Raw genomic sequence first — 14802 nt, 5'->3', positions numbered from 1 at the left:
AGCTGGAGTGGGGACTTGAACTGGGGATCTCACACATCCCAGGTGAGTAACCTAACCACTGGGCTAAAAGTTATGAGGGTGCCTCCTCCAGCTGTTTTGTGTGACTTTGCCTGAGGGACCCAATCTAGTAGCTGTGCTCAGAAGGCCCAGCCAGATCGGGCTCCTCATGCAACTTAGATATCTGGCTGCCTATCTTCCCTTAGTCTATGAATCACTCTGGGGCTTAGGTAGAAGCTAGGCTCTTGGACACCTAGAGGGAGTCAGGAGTGCATATGCCGAAAGGCAGACACAGAAGGTAGGGAACGTCTACTGCAAAAACTTAGGGGCCAAGTAAGTTTAGGTCCCTAGACTGGTCAGCAGGAATGTTGTGTATTTCAGTGAAGACAAAACTGGGACTTGGGTATCTAACTACTTTTTATACAAGAAGGGATGTACACAAGAGATGGACAATACAGGCCAGATAATCTTGGATTAGATAAAAAGATGGGAAGATACAAGATGTGGTATGGTTTACCAGATGGTATAATGTAAAGCCGCATGCTATACAGTACTGGAATAGAGTAGGAGTTGTTGTCAGTGGGTAAAAGACATACCCTTGGAAAAGTGTTTACTATGAATAAAAAAGGTCAAATTTCTGAGATAGATAAATAATACCAAATAGAAGTATGAAGAATATATTATTCTAATAACCATAAAGGAGCTTTTGGAATACTTTGTAGAGTTCAGGGCATCTAATTATTTAAAAAACCCAATAAGCCACAAACACTGACAGTCCAGCAATGGGTAACCAGAACAATATAGAAATTCAAGGCTCTTCATTGTTCAAAAACATTAAAGATGTTAGGCCTGTCACATTGTTGACAAAGGGGAAGCGGCGGCTCAGTATGACAACCAATTCTAAAGGGAACAGGGAGGAAAATTGTAAAAAGAGCGCTGAAGCTACTGTTGGAAACAAGCAAAGAAACAAGAACAGAGGAAGAAGCATGGCATTACGGTAGAACTCATCAGAATGACAGCAATATCAATTTAGGGCTTATTATGCCTCTTTTGGTGCCGAGATATGCTAGGAAGTGGGAAGGAGTCAGAGGTGGTTGGAGGCACTTGATGAAATCATGACACTCATTGAAGTCAATTATCTGTAATCAGTTAATTGAACTGATTGTATTTGGGCACCATGCCCTTCAATATTTCAGAACTAGTAGATAGTAGGGACTATTTAGAAAAGCTGGACGTGCACAAGTCTATGGGGCCAGATGAGTTGCATCCGAGAGTGCTGAAGGAATTGGCGGCTGTGATTGCAGAGCCATTGGCCATTATCTTTGAAAACTCGTGGCGAACCGGGGAAGTCCCGGATGACTGGAAAAAGGCTAATGTAGTGCCAATCTTTAAAAAAGGGAAGAAGGAGGATCCTGGGAACTACAGGCCAGTCAGCCTCACCTCAGTCCCTGGAAAAATCATGGAGCAGGTCCTCAAAGAATCAATCCTGATGCACTTGCATGAGAGGAAAGTGATCAGGAACAGCCAGCATGGATTCACCAAGGGAACGTCATGCCTGACTAATCTAATCGCCTTTTATGATGAGATTACTGGTTCTGTGGATGAAGGGAAAGCAGTGGATGTATTGTTTCTTGACTTTAGCAAAGCTTTTGACACGGTCTCCCACAGTATTCTTGTCAGCAAGTTAAGGAAGTATGGGCTGGATGAATGCACTATAAGGTGTGTAGAAAGCTGGCTAGATTGTCGGGCTCAACGGGTAGTGATCAATGGCTCCATGTCTAGTTGGTAGCTGGTATCAAGTGGAGTGCCCCAAGGGTCAGTCCTGGGGCCGGTCTTGTTCAATATTCTTCATAAATGATCTGGAGGATGGTGTGGATTGCACTCTCAGCAAATTTGCGGATGATACTAAACTGGGAGGAGTGGTAGATACGCTGGAGGGGAGGGATAGGATACAGAAGGACCTAGACAAATTGGAGGATTGGGCCAAAAGAAATCTGATGAGGTTCAATAAGGATAAGTGCAGGGTCCTGCACTTAGGACGGAAGAATCCAATGCACCGCTACAGACTAGGGGCCGAATGGCTAGGCAGCAGTTCTGCGGAAAAGGACCTAGGGGTGACAGTGGACGAGAAGCTGGATATGAGTCAGCAGTGTGCCCTTGTTGCCAAGAAGGCCAATGGCATTTTGGGATGTATAAGTAGGGGCATAGCGAGCAGATCGAGGGACGTGATCGTTCCCCTCTATTCGACATTGGTGAGGCCTCATCTGGAGTACTGTGTCCAGTTTTGGGCCCCACACTACAAGAAGGATGTGGATAAATTGGAGAGAGTCCAGCGAAGGGCAACAAAAATGATTAGGGGTCTAGAACACATGACTTATGAGGAGAGGCTGAGGGAGCTGGGATTGTTTAGCCTGCAGAAGAGAAGAATGAGGGGGGATTTGATAGCTGCTTTCAACTACCTGAAAGGGGGTTCCAAAGAGGATGGCTCTAGACTGTTCTCAATGGTAGCAGATGACAGAACGAGGAGTAATGGTCTCAAGTTGCAGTGGGGGAGGTTTAGATTGGATATTAGGAAAAACTTTTTCACTAAGAGGGTGGTGAAACACTGGAATGCGTTACCTAGGGAGGTGGTAGAATCTCCTTCCTTAGAGGTTTTTAAGGTCAGGCTTGACAAAGCCCTGGCTGGGATGATTTAACTGGGAATTGGTCCTGCTTCGAGCAGGGGGTTGGACTAGATGACCTTCTGGGGTCCCTTCCAACCCTGATATTCTATGATTCTATGATTCTATGATCTCACCCTTTCACATTTTGCTTTTTTTCGTAGATAGAAAGAGGAAACAAGCTTTCCTGTTTTTTGAACTCCCAGTAGTTTCTCAACTTTAAATGAATTAGTCATTGAACTGAACTAGTTGAATAAACTGAAATGAAGAAAATATTCTGTCTGCACCCACAGAAGAGGCTACTGGTGGCAAAACCTGGTTTGCACCTCAACAAACACTGGCTCGAGGTGCCTAGATGACTTCCATCAGTTCACTGCTTTTACTTTCTTTAAAACTTCATCTTCAAACATGTACTACTTGATTTTTTAAAAAAAAGATATTAAAAGTAATAGTAAGTTTAGGTTTATGCTAAGTTTAACTTATATAGGTTTCATAATTCAATTTTAATTTTAATATGTTTAAATACATTTTTCTTTTTACAATATTTTTTACAAATCTGGTATTTTAGTTATAAACAAAGCAAAAACCCCTTTGATGTGTATATACTCTGCAACAAATATAGGAAGCCAGGTGAAATCCTGGATCCACTGAAATCAATGGGGGGCTGGATTTCATCTCAGGTTTGGAACTTGGATTTTACTCCAAAATAACCACATGCATTGTCAATACAGTACACAAAAGTGCACCACGTAAGCAGGTGAAGAAAATGCAACCGTCATTGCTGTGAGGGTTATGTTGCATCTTTAATGCAAACATACAACGTACAATCTGAAAGTCATTTGAGACCAACTCTTATAGATACAGCTGTGAGCAAGAATGGAGAAAACTCTTGTAGATGGTCTAAATTGACCACTGTTCACTTTCCTCTACACTAATGCACCATTTTGTTCTCACTCCATCATAAAGTAAAAGTTTAAGTGAGCAATCCAGATTTCCAAACCCTTTATATGTATTAGGTTCACTGCAATCATATCAATCTGCAGAGTAATAAAATCTTTCCTGCGTGCTGAATTTGCTGAACAATTCTGTCCCTTTTTACAAAGATCAGTTACAGAAGGAAAATGAGTGTTCTGTTTTTCATAGACAGTACAAAACAGATTCCTTCAGCTGGGATAACATTTTTAGATTTAGGAAAACAACAAAACCAATATAGGAGAAATATAAAACCTTTGTAAGAGAGAAAGTAAAGGGTACCTCCCTTCAAAAAAGCCTCCATCCTGAATCCTCTGATCCCAGCAGGCAGACTTTTAACATTTGCACTAAACGCACAAAAGAGACAACAGCATTATCACTGCGTTCCCTTTAAGAAAGTTCACATCTTTGACAGTTTCCTTCCTTCTTCGACTCTTCAATATATAGACTTATGATACAGCAATAAGAAATGGTCATTGTGTAGCTACTGACTTAAATTCCTATTTTTCTTGCATATTGGATAGACTGAGAATTAAAAACTGTCCGTCAGTTTAAAAGAGTATTGAAATGAACATCTGGAGTGTGAGAGTGGCAGTGGACTCTCCTGTACAGCTTTCAAAACAGCAGATGATGGTTTCAGGAATGAAGCCCAAGGTGGAAAAAAAAAGGATGATTCAAGACATACACTTTGTTTTGAGAAGACTTCTGGAAAGAACAAACAAACAAATGAAGTCCAAATGAACAAAAAAACACCCTCTGCTAACATATATTTTAAACTAACAGGTGCAATAGAAAACAGAGAAGAAATTATGGAGAGGAAGTGAGATCTCTTTAGGATCTAACCAGCTCTATAGTAGCATCCTCATGACTCTGGAAATTTTCAGGCCAAATAAACTTTCCAGTCCAATTTACTCAGAAGACAAAGGAAAATGTTTCTGCAAACTTTGAAGAAAACTCAAACCACTCAAAAGAATTACAGGTCATTCCAAATTTACTCTGAGTTTTTGACTACGCTTTGTTTTTCTCTCTCCGTCTAAAACCAAAGAATCATTATTTGGATTTTCTGAAGCAGCTAAGTGACTTTAGAGGACAGGCCCCTCTGAAAGTCAGTAGGATTCTTGTTCCTAACTCACTGAGGTGCTTTTGAAAATCTCACCCCTGCCCATTAACTTCTGGTGACTGTGTTGCTCCAAAAAATTTTTCCTCCTAATTTTGGTAAAAAATTGAGGGTGAAGGCAAGAAGATTTTTCACTCTCTGAAACAGCTGTGTTACAAAAACAGTTATATAGTAGTATATATGATATGATAGGATTACACATGATAAGAAAAAGTTACTCTGATTAACAGAAATGTAGGATGTGTAAAAACCCAAAAACATGTTGTGAATGGACTTTTGGACTTGTAGGATTTTTTTAAAAACTATTGGGCTGATTTGATTCCTTTCCTTCTATGAGCAGAGAGGATCCAGATAGGAAGCATGGAAGGTTGGAAGAAACTGCAGCTCTGCAAGATATATCCTAGATTTGCAGTGATCTAGAGGGGTTTTTTTGTTTTTGTTTTTTGCCTTCCTCCACAGCATTTGGGTGACAGAATTACCTGGGTATCTCTCACTTAATTGTTTCCCTGCCATTGCCAGGGCCTCAGGCACTGGTGCGTCTCAGTCCCTCCCATTCTCTGCCTGTCTAGTCTCCTGTGGGCTGTAATACTGTGGTCTGAGTTCGGCTTTTGGGTTTAGTGTGCATGTGCTGGATGGTGTTGGTGGCCTGTGATAGACAGGAGGTCGGGCTAGATGATCTGGTGGTCTCTTGTGCCTTAAACTCTACGACTCTGCCCCATCTCCCATGGTTGCATCACATGGCTCAGATTCCTCATATGAAGAGGAGCGTGGGGGGGTGTGGGGGTATTCTCCATGGTACTCATTCTCCTCCACTCACCCCCAGACACACTGGTCATTCTGTTTCAAGCTAATGCTGATGCAGTTAATACTGTCTTATGCAGCTTGGGCCACTGCATAATGACCTCGCTAGTGTACAAGAGGTGCTCTGTGGCAGTCTTTTTAAAAATTTGTTCGATTAAATGATTTATTCTCCTTTTGAGCATGTCTCTTGATGAAGTAAAAAATAACTTGCTAGCAGTTTTTTTTTTAATTCTTTAATAAAATAGGGATTGATTTTCATTATTTGATGCACAATTGGAAACCATTAAATTCTACAGTATACCAAGTCAGAAATAAGTATAACTTAATTTAAAGCATCTAATGGAATGATTTAGATACGGGTTACTTTAACAAGCCATTTCATAAATCAATAACATTGTAAAGTGTAAAATAAATTATTACAAATGAAAGCAATAATAAAGGGACTCCTCTGTCTTAGGAGGGGCAGAACTTGATGAATGAGTCACCTTTGTAGCTTGCTCTGAAAGCAGGTGGGAGACGCTAGAAAAATTTTCATAGGAACAGAGGTGGGTTATTTGTCTAACATGAAGTGACAGTCAATGGAAGCTGAGAACTTAACTCCCATTTGTGTTTTTGAAAATCTGTCCACCGTGTTCACAGCCAGTGACTTATTTCAATGAACTATTGATGCCCAGCACTTTTGAAATTCTGGACACTTCTTTAGTGTCCTAAATATGATATGGTTTTGGGAGCCTAACTTTAGACTTCTTAGAAAAACAAAAAAAACCAAAACAAAACACAGACACAGACACACACACAAAACCCTTTGTCCTGAGTGCTTATAGCTCCCTAGCTCACAACTGAGGCAATGTGCTGGCTATCAAACCTGGATATAATTTGTAGGCATTGCTACCTACCCAAGCTGTATGAAAGAAGAAAAATAATAGTTCCCTAAAAAATGGGAAATTGTGCATTTGACAGGAATAAGCAAACTTGTTCAGAGGAGGTAAGAACTGACCCAAAGCTCAGCGCCAAACTCAAGTGTTTGAGTTTAAACTGTTAAACTACCCTTAAGGTGGATACATTTTCCCTAATAAAGTTTAGATAAATCCTGGTAATTTATTAACAAAGTGCCTAGATGTCTCCTCCCCCAAAGTAAATAAAGTAGAAATGTACTTATTTCCGTAAATGATTGTTTTTTAACTTGACAGCTAACCAATTAAAATGCTAGAATAATGCTTCAAAAAATGTATTGTATGTGACAAGTACACTTTACTTTTAATAATTGCTTATACTGCATTGCACATACTCATGAATGTTTTCTACTGTATTTTGTAGAAGTAAAAGTGTCTTAGAGGGAATCCCAGTGCCCCTGGAAAGCCCCATTGGATGAGACTCTAGGAAGTGCAGACGTCTGACAGTTTTCCTTGAAGAATAGGTGCTTTAGTAATCTCAAAGCAGCACTTTGTCATAATATTTCCTGGAAAAGGGTGGCAAAGCTACTATGTTGTGTATATAAATTACTTTGCACACAGATTAGTGAAGTGTGAGTGAAAGAAGTTCTACTCAGACTACATTCAGTGGAACATTGTTCTGGAAAGAAAGCCAGCAGGAGAGAATTCAGTCTCCAGCTATTAATGGGAGTTAAGCAGGTGGGAGGTAGGGGTTTCTGTTCTAAAAAGAGCCCTGTCATAAATATAAAGGGAAGGGTAAACCCCTTTGAAATCCCTCCTGGCCAGGGGAAAGCTCCTTTCACCTGTAAAGGGTTAAGAAGCTAAAGGTAACCTCGCTGGCACCTGACCAAAATGACCAATGAGGAGACAAGATACTTTCAAAAGCTGGGAGGAGGGAGAGAAACAAAGGGTCTCGGTTTGTCTATATGCTGGTTTCTGCCGGGGATAGACCAGGAATGGAGTCTTAGAACTTTTAGTAAGTAATCTAGCTAGGTATGTGTTAGATTATGATTTCTTTAAATGGCTGAGAAAAGAATTGTGCTGAATAGAATAACTATTTCTGTCTGTGTATCTTTTTTGTAACTTAAGATTTTGCCTAGAGGGGTTCTCTATGTTTTGAATCTAACTACCCTGTAAGGTATATACCATCCTGATTTTACAGAGGTGATTTCTATTGACTTCTATTTCTATTAAAAGTCTTCTTGTAAGAAAACTGAATGCTTTTTCATTGTTCTCAGATCCAAGGGTTTGGGTCTGTGGTCACCTATGCAAATTGGTGAGGCTTTTTATCCAACATTTCCCAGGAAAGGGGGGGTGCAACTGTTGGGAGGATTGTTCATTGTTCTTAAGATCCAAGGGTCTGGGTCTGTAGTCACCTAGGCAAATTGGTGAGGCTTTTTATCAAACCTTGTCCAGGAAGTGGGGTGCAAGGTTTTGGGAAGTATTTTGCGGGGAAAGACGTTTCCAAACAGCTCTTCCCCAGTAACCAGTATTTGTTTGGTGGTGGTAGCAGCCAATCCAAGGACAAAGGGTGGAATATTTTGTACCTTGGGGAAGTTTTGACCTAAGCTGGTAAAGATAAGCTTAGGAGGTTTTTCATGCAGGTCCCCACATCTGTACCCTAGCGTTCAGAGTGGGGGAGGAACCTTGACAAGCCCTGTCAGTGGAATGGTTTTGTACTTGTCACCTAACCAACTTTTCTAAAAAAAACAAAACAAAAACCCGCCGTGTCTTCTGCCCTCAGCAAAACTAAACATGAAGAATTTTATAACATGGAGTTAATCCAGGAGAAATACCTTTAAATTCTTGAAGTTCTAATTTGTACTTTGAGGAATTTTTAACAGATTTTTTTTCTGCACTGCACTTTTTAAATTTAGCGACAGTGAGGGTTTGCCTGCACAGATTGGGTCCTTTATTTATTAGTGGACTTTGAGATTTAATAACTTGCTTTCTGAGCTTACACTCTCAGTAGCAAATCTGATATTTGAAGATAACTAATATTCTACTCAACATTTTAACTTTTGTTCAGATATTAATTAAGGATTAGAACTTGCTCATTAAAAAAAATAAGATCAGGAGCTAAACTCCATAGTCCCTTGCTACTGAACAGGCTTACTGCCATCTAGACAACAATTTGAAAGTGAAGAGTTTTCAGTACCTAGATATAATTCATACTAAACCAATGACAGGGTGTTGATAAGATATGTGTTTTCCACTCAATATGGAATTACATAGTAAACCCCTGATCTTACAACACACCTGTGAGAAGTGGATAGTATGGATAGTATTGGTATACATCATTGAATACATTATAAAATTGTATGGATAGAAATTGACAAGACTCATTGCTAATAAATTGTATTTCAGAGTGGCCAAGTTACATGTGTCCCATGTTCTGAAACACAACAGGTTATGTTAAACCCTTAGACCCTGATACAAACCCTTATGCCTAGTCCAACTGAAGTCAAATTTACATATTTGTTTAAATTAATGGGTCTGTGCGTACTTGCAGTATTGGAGCCTAACAGTTTAATATATACAGCCATATTACAAAGAAAGGGGGATGTTACCTCGGAAATGGTAATATAATATAATATTCTGAACTGGAATACATACAACATTTTCTTCATGGACACAACATGCATACTGTCCATAGTGAAACTATTGATTGCTCTACTCTCATTTCACAGTAAGTCGTGTTAGTAATACCATTTTTAGACTAAAACCGTATAATCTTATACAAGCAGCAGCATTTGCACACCTCTTGTGTTTGTCCTAGATCATCTTCCAACTTTGAAATGTATCTACTTAATATAATTAACCCAAGTGTTTTTAAAAAAGAGTTTGATAAAGCTAAGATACTTTAACTGTTTCCAGCAACTAAACTACTCTAGCTGTTTCCAGCATGGTACAATCAGCAGTGATCATTATCATTATATTCAGCCTTCCTGTGCTTTAAAAATAATTGTGCTTTTTTAACATTGAAAAGAAGACAGTTCTTCTTCAACCAATCTTGAATGCCATCAACGTCAATTTTAAGAATTTCCTTCAAGTCCTATATTTTTCCTGGTGTGTTAGGTATAATTTGCATTCTCAAAGAGGTTATTCTCTGCATGTCTTTAATAAACAGTACATACAAAAGGAACAACACATAGAGACCTTTAGTAAACTCATTTTGATCTCCCTAAAACCAGGCCTTAAAGCAGAAACTTTTCTTCTCTGATCGCTGTGACGGTTTCCAAAGCATTTCACTAAATCCCCAGTATCTGTTTTAAAAGTAGTAATTCTTCTTGTGCTTATTTCTAATACATACCATTTAGCAACATGAGAAGTTACATAATCCCCCTCCCCAAGATTTCCAGAAGGTTCAGAAGAGTATTAACGCATCAGGACAGCATAGAGGACAAGTCAAATGTTCTATGAAGTGAGAGTGTTTGTTGACTGTGATTACTCGTCTGAAGAGCAAAAGGGATCGAGATACTTTGGCCTCAGAAGAAAGATTTAAAAGGAAAAGGTACCAGGCGTATTAATCCCTACTCAACGCAGGGCCGACTGAGTCACAAAACTTACCCTGGATTAATGGTCAGCTCAGCCCACGCTGAGGAGGCCAATAGTTAGAATTCCCCCAAAGGAAAGGCAGCAGCTGGAGGACAATTGAATGGAAGTTGAGATAAAGCACAGAGGAGATTTAGATATATCCTGCTTCAAAGAAACAGACTTCCGCAGTATGAACAACAATGCCAGGCCCAGACCCCACCCTCCTACAAGTGGCCGTATAATATCACATATCTGCCTTGACCTCATCAGAACCTGTGGTAACAGTGAGTAAGACTGTTAATGGCTCAGAAGCATATACTAAGCACTCATCCCTGATTCAGCTCCTTTCCCCCACACTGGGTGCCTTAAACCACCTCATTACACAGTCAGCATTCCGGAAGGAATGCCTCGCTCTCCATAGCGTGCACAGCACACAAGGTCAGTAGATCCTTTCAATCGGACAACATTTCCAGCTTGAAAAAAAGTGAGTAAAATCAGTCCATTGCCTCAGGTGGAAAGGGACAGGGATTAAGAAAGGGGAAAAGGAGAGTCACAATGGGAAAAAACTATCTCAATCAACAAACCTGCTTGGAAAACACAGAGGAATATGAAAGGGCAAGCAGATTCTACCTATAAGTAGGTCAGCCTCAGGCAAAGGCAGATTAACAGAGGGAAACAATCAATGATCTCAAAAAAGGAACTGCAAAATAAAGTCACTTGCTCCCTGGGATACAGATTTATAGCAAAATTCAAATCTTAAATTTGCCACTAAAGTGCAGAGATGACACAGGGCAAAGAGTGTTTTCCAAAGACAACCAAAGCTACTGTAATACTTTTCAATAACAGAGGGAAGAGAGACATCTAGTTGCTAAAGAGAAACTAGCAGGACACAGCTTAAATAATTGACACAACAATTTAACAAAAACCCAAAGTGTTAAGGGACTGAATGACCTATGGGAAAAAATTGAAGTCATCTGAAAACAAAAGTCCACATCACAACAAACACAATCACAAAAACTGAAAAGGAGCTGCATAGGGCATGCACCCTCAGAATAAATCTGAGGTTGGGGAAAATGGAGTAACATAAATTCTAAGTCTAAAATCATCAGCTTAGTATTACACAAACTCATACTTCTCACTAGTCCCAGTCTTTCCTCTATTCTTTCCTCCAGTACAGAAATTCAGCCTATTTGCTCCTACAAAACAAATAAATCTAAGATAGCAAAATTTCCCCCAAAATATATTACTTTAATTCCTCTACCTGGTGGGCCATAGCGTAATTGCTGCAGAGTGTCAGAATCCACAGGCACCTGCACTGGATTGATGGACAGTAACATTTGCTAAGTGCTTAGGATGGAGATGTTCAGTTTGCAAATGGTCACAGATCTGTGATGCTATTTATCAAGTACTCAGAAAAGAAGTTGTCTACCCTGGAAAACTTTTTATCAAAAGTAATGTGGCCTAAAAATAACTGGGCTAGGAAACAAGAGAAGTAAAAAAGACTTGTTACAGAATATATCTGTACTCAAGAAGTTTATTTGCAGAATATACAAGAAAACATGCATGCCATAGGATTCTGGGTTGTTTTTTTTTTTACAAGTTTTTATACTGTGCACCATACTTTACGTTACTTCTCACTACATATATGCTGCAGATAATTTAAAATAAAATCATATTTTTAATGACAAGATAGACATTATGTTCTTAGCAAACTCAAAAGTTGACTATAGCTTTAATATTTGTATATAAAACGGGAAGGGAGGCTGCATGAATCGCTATGAGTTAGTTCTCTTATTCTACCACCGAGTTGGGGTTCTGTTCCCCATCTCTGCCATTGATGGGCTCTGTGACCTTGGGTAAGGAACTTTACTTTTCTATGTCTCACTCTTTTCATGTACAATAGGGAAGAATAGTTCCTGTCCTCACAGATGTGTTGTGAAGCCTAGTTCATGCATGTTTACAAAGCATTTTGAGATCTTCAGAGGAAAGGATCCAGATCTGAATTTTAAGAGTCAGTCCCATATCCTATTACAAATATTCAATGTCCTTTGAGATCCTTAATAGATATAAGTACCTTTCTATACAAACAGTTTTCTTGGCATATGTGTATATATATGGCAAAAAACCCCCACCCTGTTTGTATATATAATAGATGGAACAGTTCAGTGAGTGAACTAAAACACTTTTGATAGCTGTAGTGTTACACAGAAGCATGTAGCATCTTCAGCAGATCAGCCCTAGTTGGTTCCTGAAGCTCAAGGTTTTGAGTGTTAATATATTTGCTTTCAAACTGTCTATTTTGAACTGGTGTGTAATGTACAGACCAAGAGCTGCAAAATACAAAAAAACAAAAATCCTTCTCTGGCCACCAAAGCCTAAACTGTTGCAGGAATCACTGATGCCATGGTAACCCCATTTTTCATAAACAATGAATCATACATAAAGGTAGACTATCTGTGACTAAGCCAGTGTACTATGCCAATCAGACAATGTGCAGCCAACCATAAAACCTATTCTGTGATATGTGCAACAAAACCAATCCAGACTATACTGCTTTTCAGCACATGCTGCCATGTGACCAACTGAACTCTGCACACTCTTAATATTTCCTCAGTGTATGACAGAATAATTCAGGTGTGACTCTTGCATTTTGCCATACATGGAGTTCTTGTTTTGCCTTTAATACAATTCAACATGTGCTGCAATAATATTGAACTTTTCTTCTGCTGGTGAGCTGTTTGTTTAATATCTAATTAGTTAATTGCATGCATAGCAAGAGGGTGATCTGGCTCCTTGAAACTTGTTTAACAGTGAAACTTGAACTGCCAGCCAAAACTGCCTTAACAAACCCTACTAATGCCATCATTATGGTCTGCTGTTTACAGTGCTGAAAGCAAATGGGCAGCTCAAAAACCATGGCATGAAAAGCAATTTTCTTCACAAACAATTGATGTAAAATATTACATGGAAACATCATGTGCAGCACCAGGGAAACTGTTCTTTGACTGAAAATGTTTGAAATGCTCATTTGCTTTGACTGAATGATGGAAACATCCACAGATCTTCCAACAAAAAGGAAAGATACTGATCATGGCCTGTGAAGATGCGCATTCAAAGAGTTTAATAAAGATGCAGTGTATTTATCTGAGCAGCAGTGGATGTTCCAAAACCCCAACCTCCAAATTGCCTTTCAGAGATTGTAAGAACACTTTGTGGTAAGGAAACAAATTTTTATTTGAACAGTTTCATAGATCTGCTGGTTCATCATGTGTGTTTCAACGACTTCCAGTCTATGCCTTTCGGGTAATACTTGACCAACATCCAGTGACATACAACACTTTGGGTTGTATCTACACTACGAAATTAGGTCGATTTTATACAGTCGATTGTGTATGTCCCCACTAAGCGCATTAAGTCTGCAGAGTGTGTCCTCAGTACGGTAGCTAGCATCGACTCATGGAGTGGTGCACTGTGGGTAGCTATCCCACAGTCCCCGCAGTCTTTGCTGCCCATTGGAATTCTGGGTTAAGCTCCCAATACTTGATGGGGCAAAAACGTTGACGCGGGTGGTTTGGGGTACATGTCATCAGACTCCCCTCCCTCCCTCCATGAAAGCAACGGCAGACAATCTTTTTGCACCTTTTTTCCTGGGTTACCCATGCAGATGCCATAGCACAGCAAGCATGGAGTCCACTTAGCTCACCGCTGCTGTTGTGAGCATTGTAAACACCTAATGCATTATCCTACAGTATGTGCGGAACCTGGCTAGGAGCCACCAGCATGAGGACGATTGTGAGGAGGACCTGGACACAGATGTTCCTGAAAGCATGGGATGTGGCAATTGGGACATCATGATGTAGTGGGGCAGGTTGATACAGTGGAATGCCGATTCTGGGCCTGGCAAACCAGCACAGACTGGTGGGACCATATAGTGTTGCAGGTATGGGATGATTCCCAGTGGCTGTGAAACTTTCGCATGTGTAAGGCCACTTTCCTGGTACTTTGTGAATTGCTTTCCCCTGCCCTGAAGCACAGAAATACCGAGATGAGAGCTGTCCTGACAGTTGAGAAGAGAGTGGTGATAGCCCTGTGGAAGCTTGCAAGGCCTGATTGTTACCGGTCAGTCGGGAATCAATCTGGAGTGGGCAAATCTACTGTGGAGGCTGCTGTGATCCAAGTAGCCAGTGCAATCACTGACCTTCTGCTAACAAGGGTAGTGACTCTGGGAAATGTGCAGGTCATACTGGATGGCTTTGCTGCACTGGGTTTCCCTAACTGGGGTGGGGTGATAGACAGAACGCATATCCCTATCTTGTCACTGGACCACCTTGCCAACCAGTACATAAACCGCAAGGGGTACTTCTCAATGGTGCTGCAAGAACTGGTGGATCACAAGGGACGTTTCACTGACATCAATGTGGGATGGCTAGGAAAGGTGCATGACGCTCGCATCTTTATGAACTCAGGGCTGTTCAAACAGTTGCAAAAAGGGACTTACTTCCCAGACCAGAAAATTGCCATTGGGGATGTTGTAAAGCCAATAGTTATCCTTGTGGACCCAGTCTACCCCTTGCGCCCATGGCTCATGAAGCCATACACAGGCAGCCTGGACAGTAGTAAGGAGCAGTGCAACTATAGGCTACACAAGTGCAGAATGGTGGTAGAATGTACCTTTGGACATTTAAAAGCTCGCTGGTGCTGTTTGCTGACTAGGTTAGACCTCAGTGCAACCAACATTCCCATTGTTATTCCTGCTTGCTGTGTGCTCCATAATATCTAGGAGAGA

At 40.3% G+C, this 14802-nt stretch overlaps 1 long non-coding RNA gene across 2 annotated transcripts in view; it reads right to left on the bottom strand.

Annotated features, from left to right (window-relative positions):
• The window catches only part of LOC144930836 (uncharacterized), a 196205-nt gene that overhangs the window by 16351 nt on the left and 165052 nt on the right, over positions 1 to 14802 (bottom strand). The gene's annotated exons all lie outside the window — the stretch shown is intronic.

This window comes from Lepidochelys kempii, chromosome 9 (assembly GCF_965140285.1).
Source record: "Lepidochelys kempii isolate rLepKem1 chromosome 9, rLepKem1.hap1, whole genome shotgun sequence".
In the NCBI taxonomy this organism is placed as follows: Eukaryota; Metazoa; Chordata; order Testudines; family Cheloniidae; genus Lepidochelys; species Lepidochelys kempii.
The sequence above is the reverse complement of the archived record's forward strand: the minus strand, read 5'-3'. Positions and strand labels throughout refer to the sequence as shown.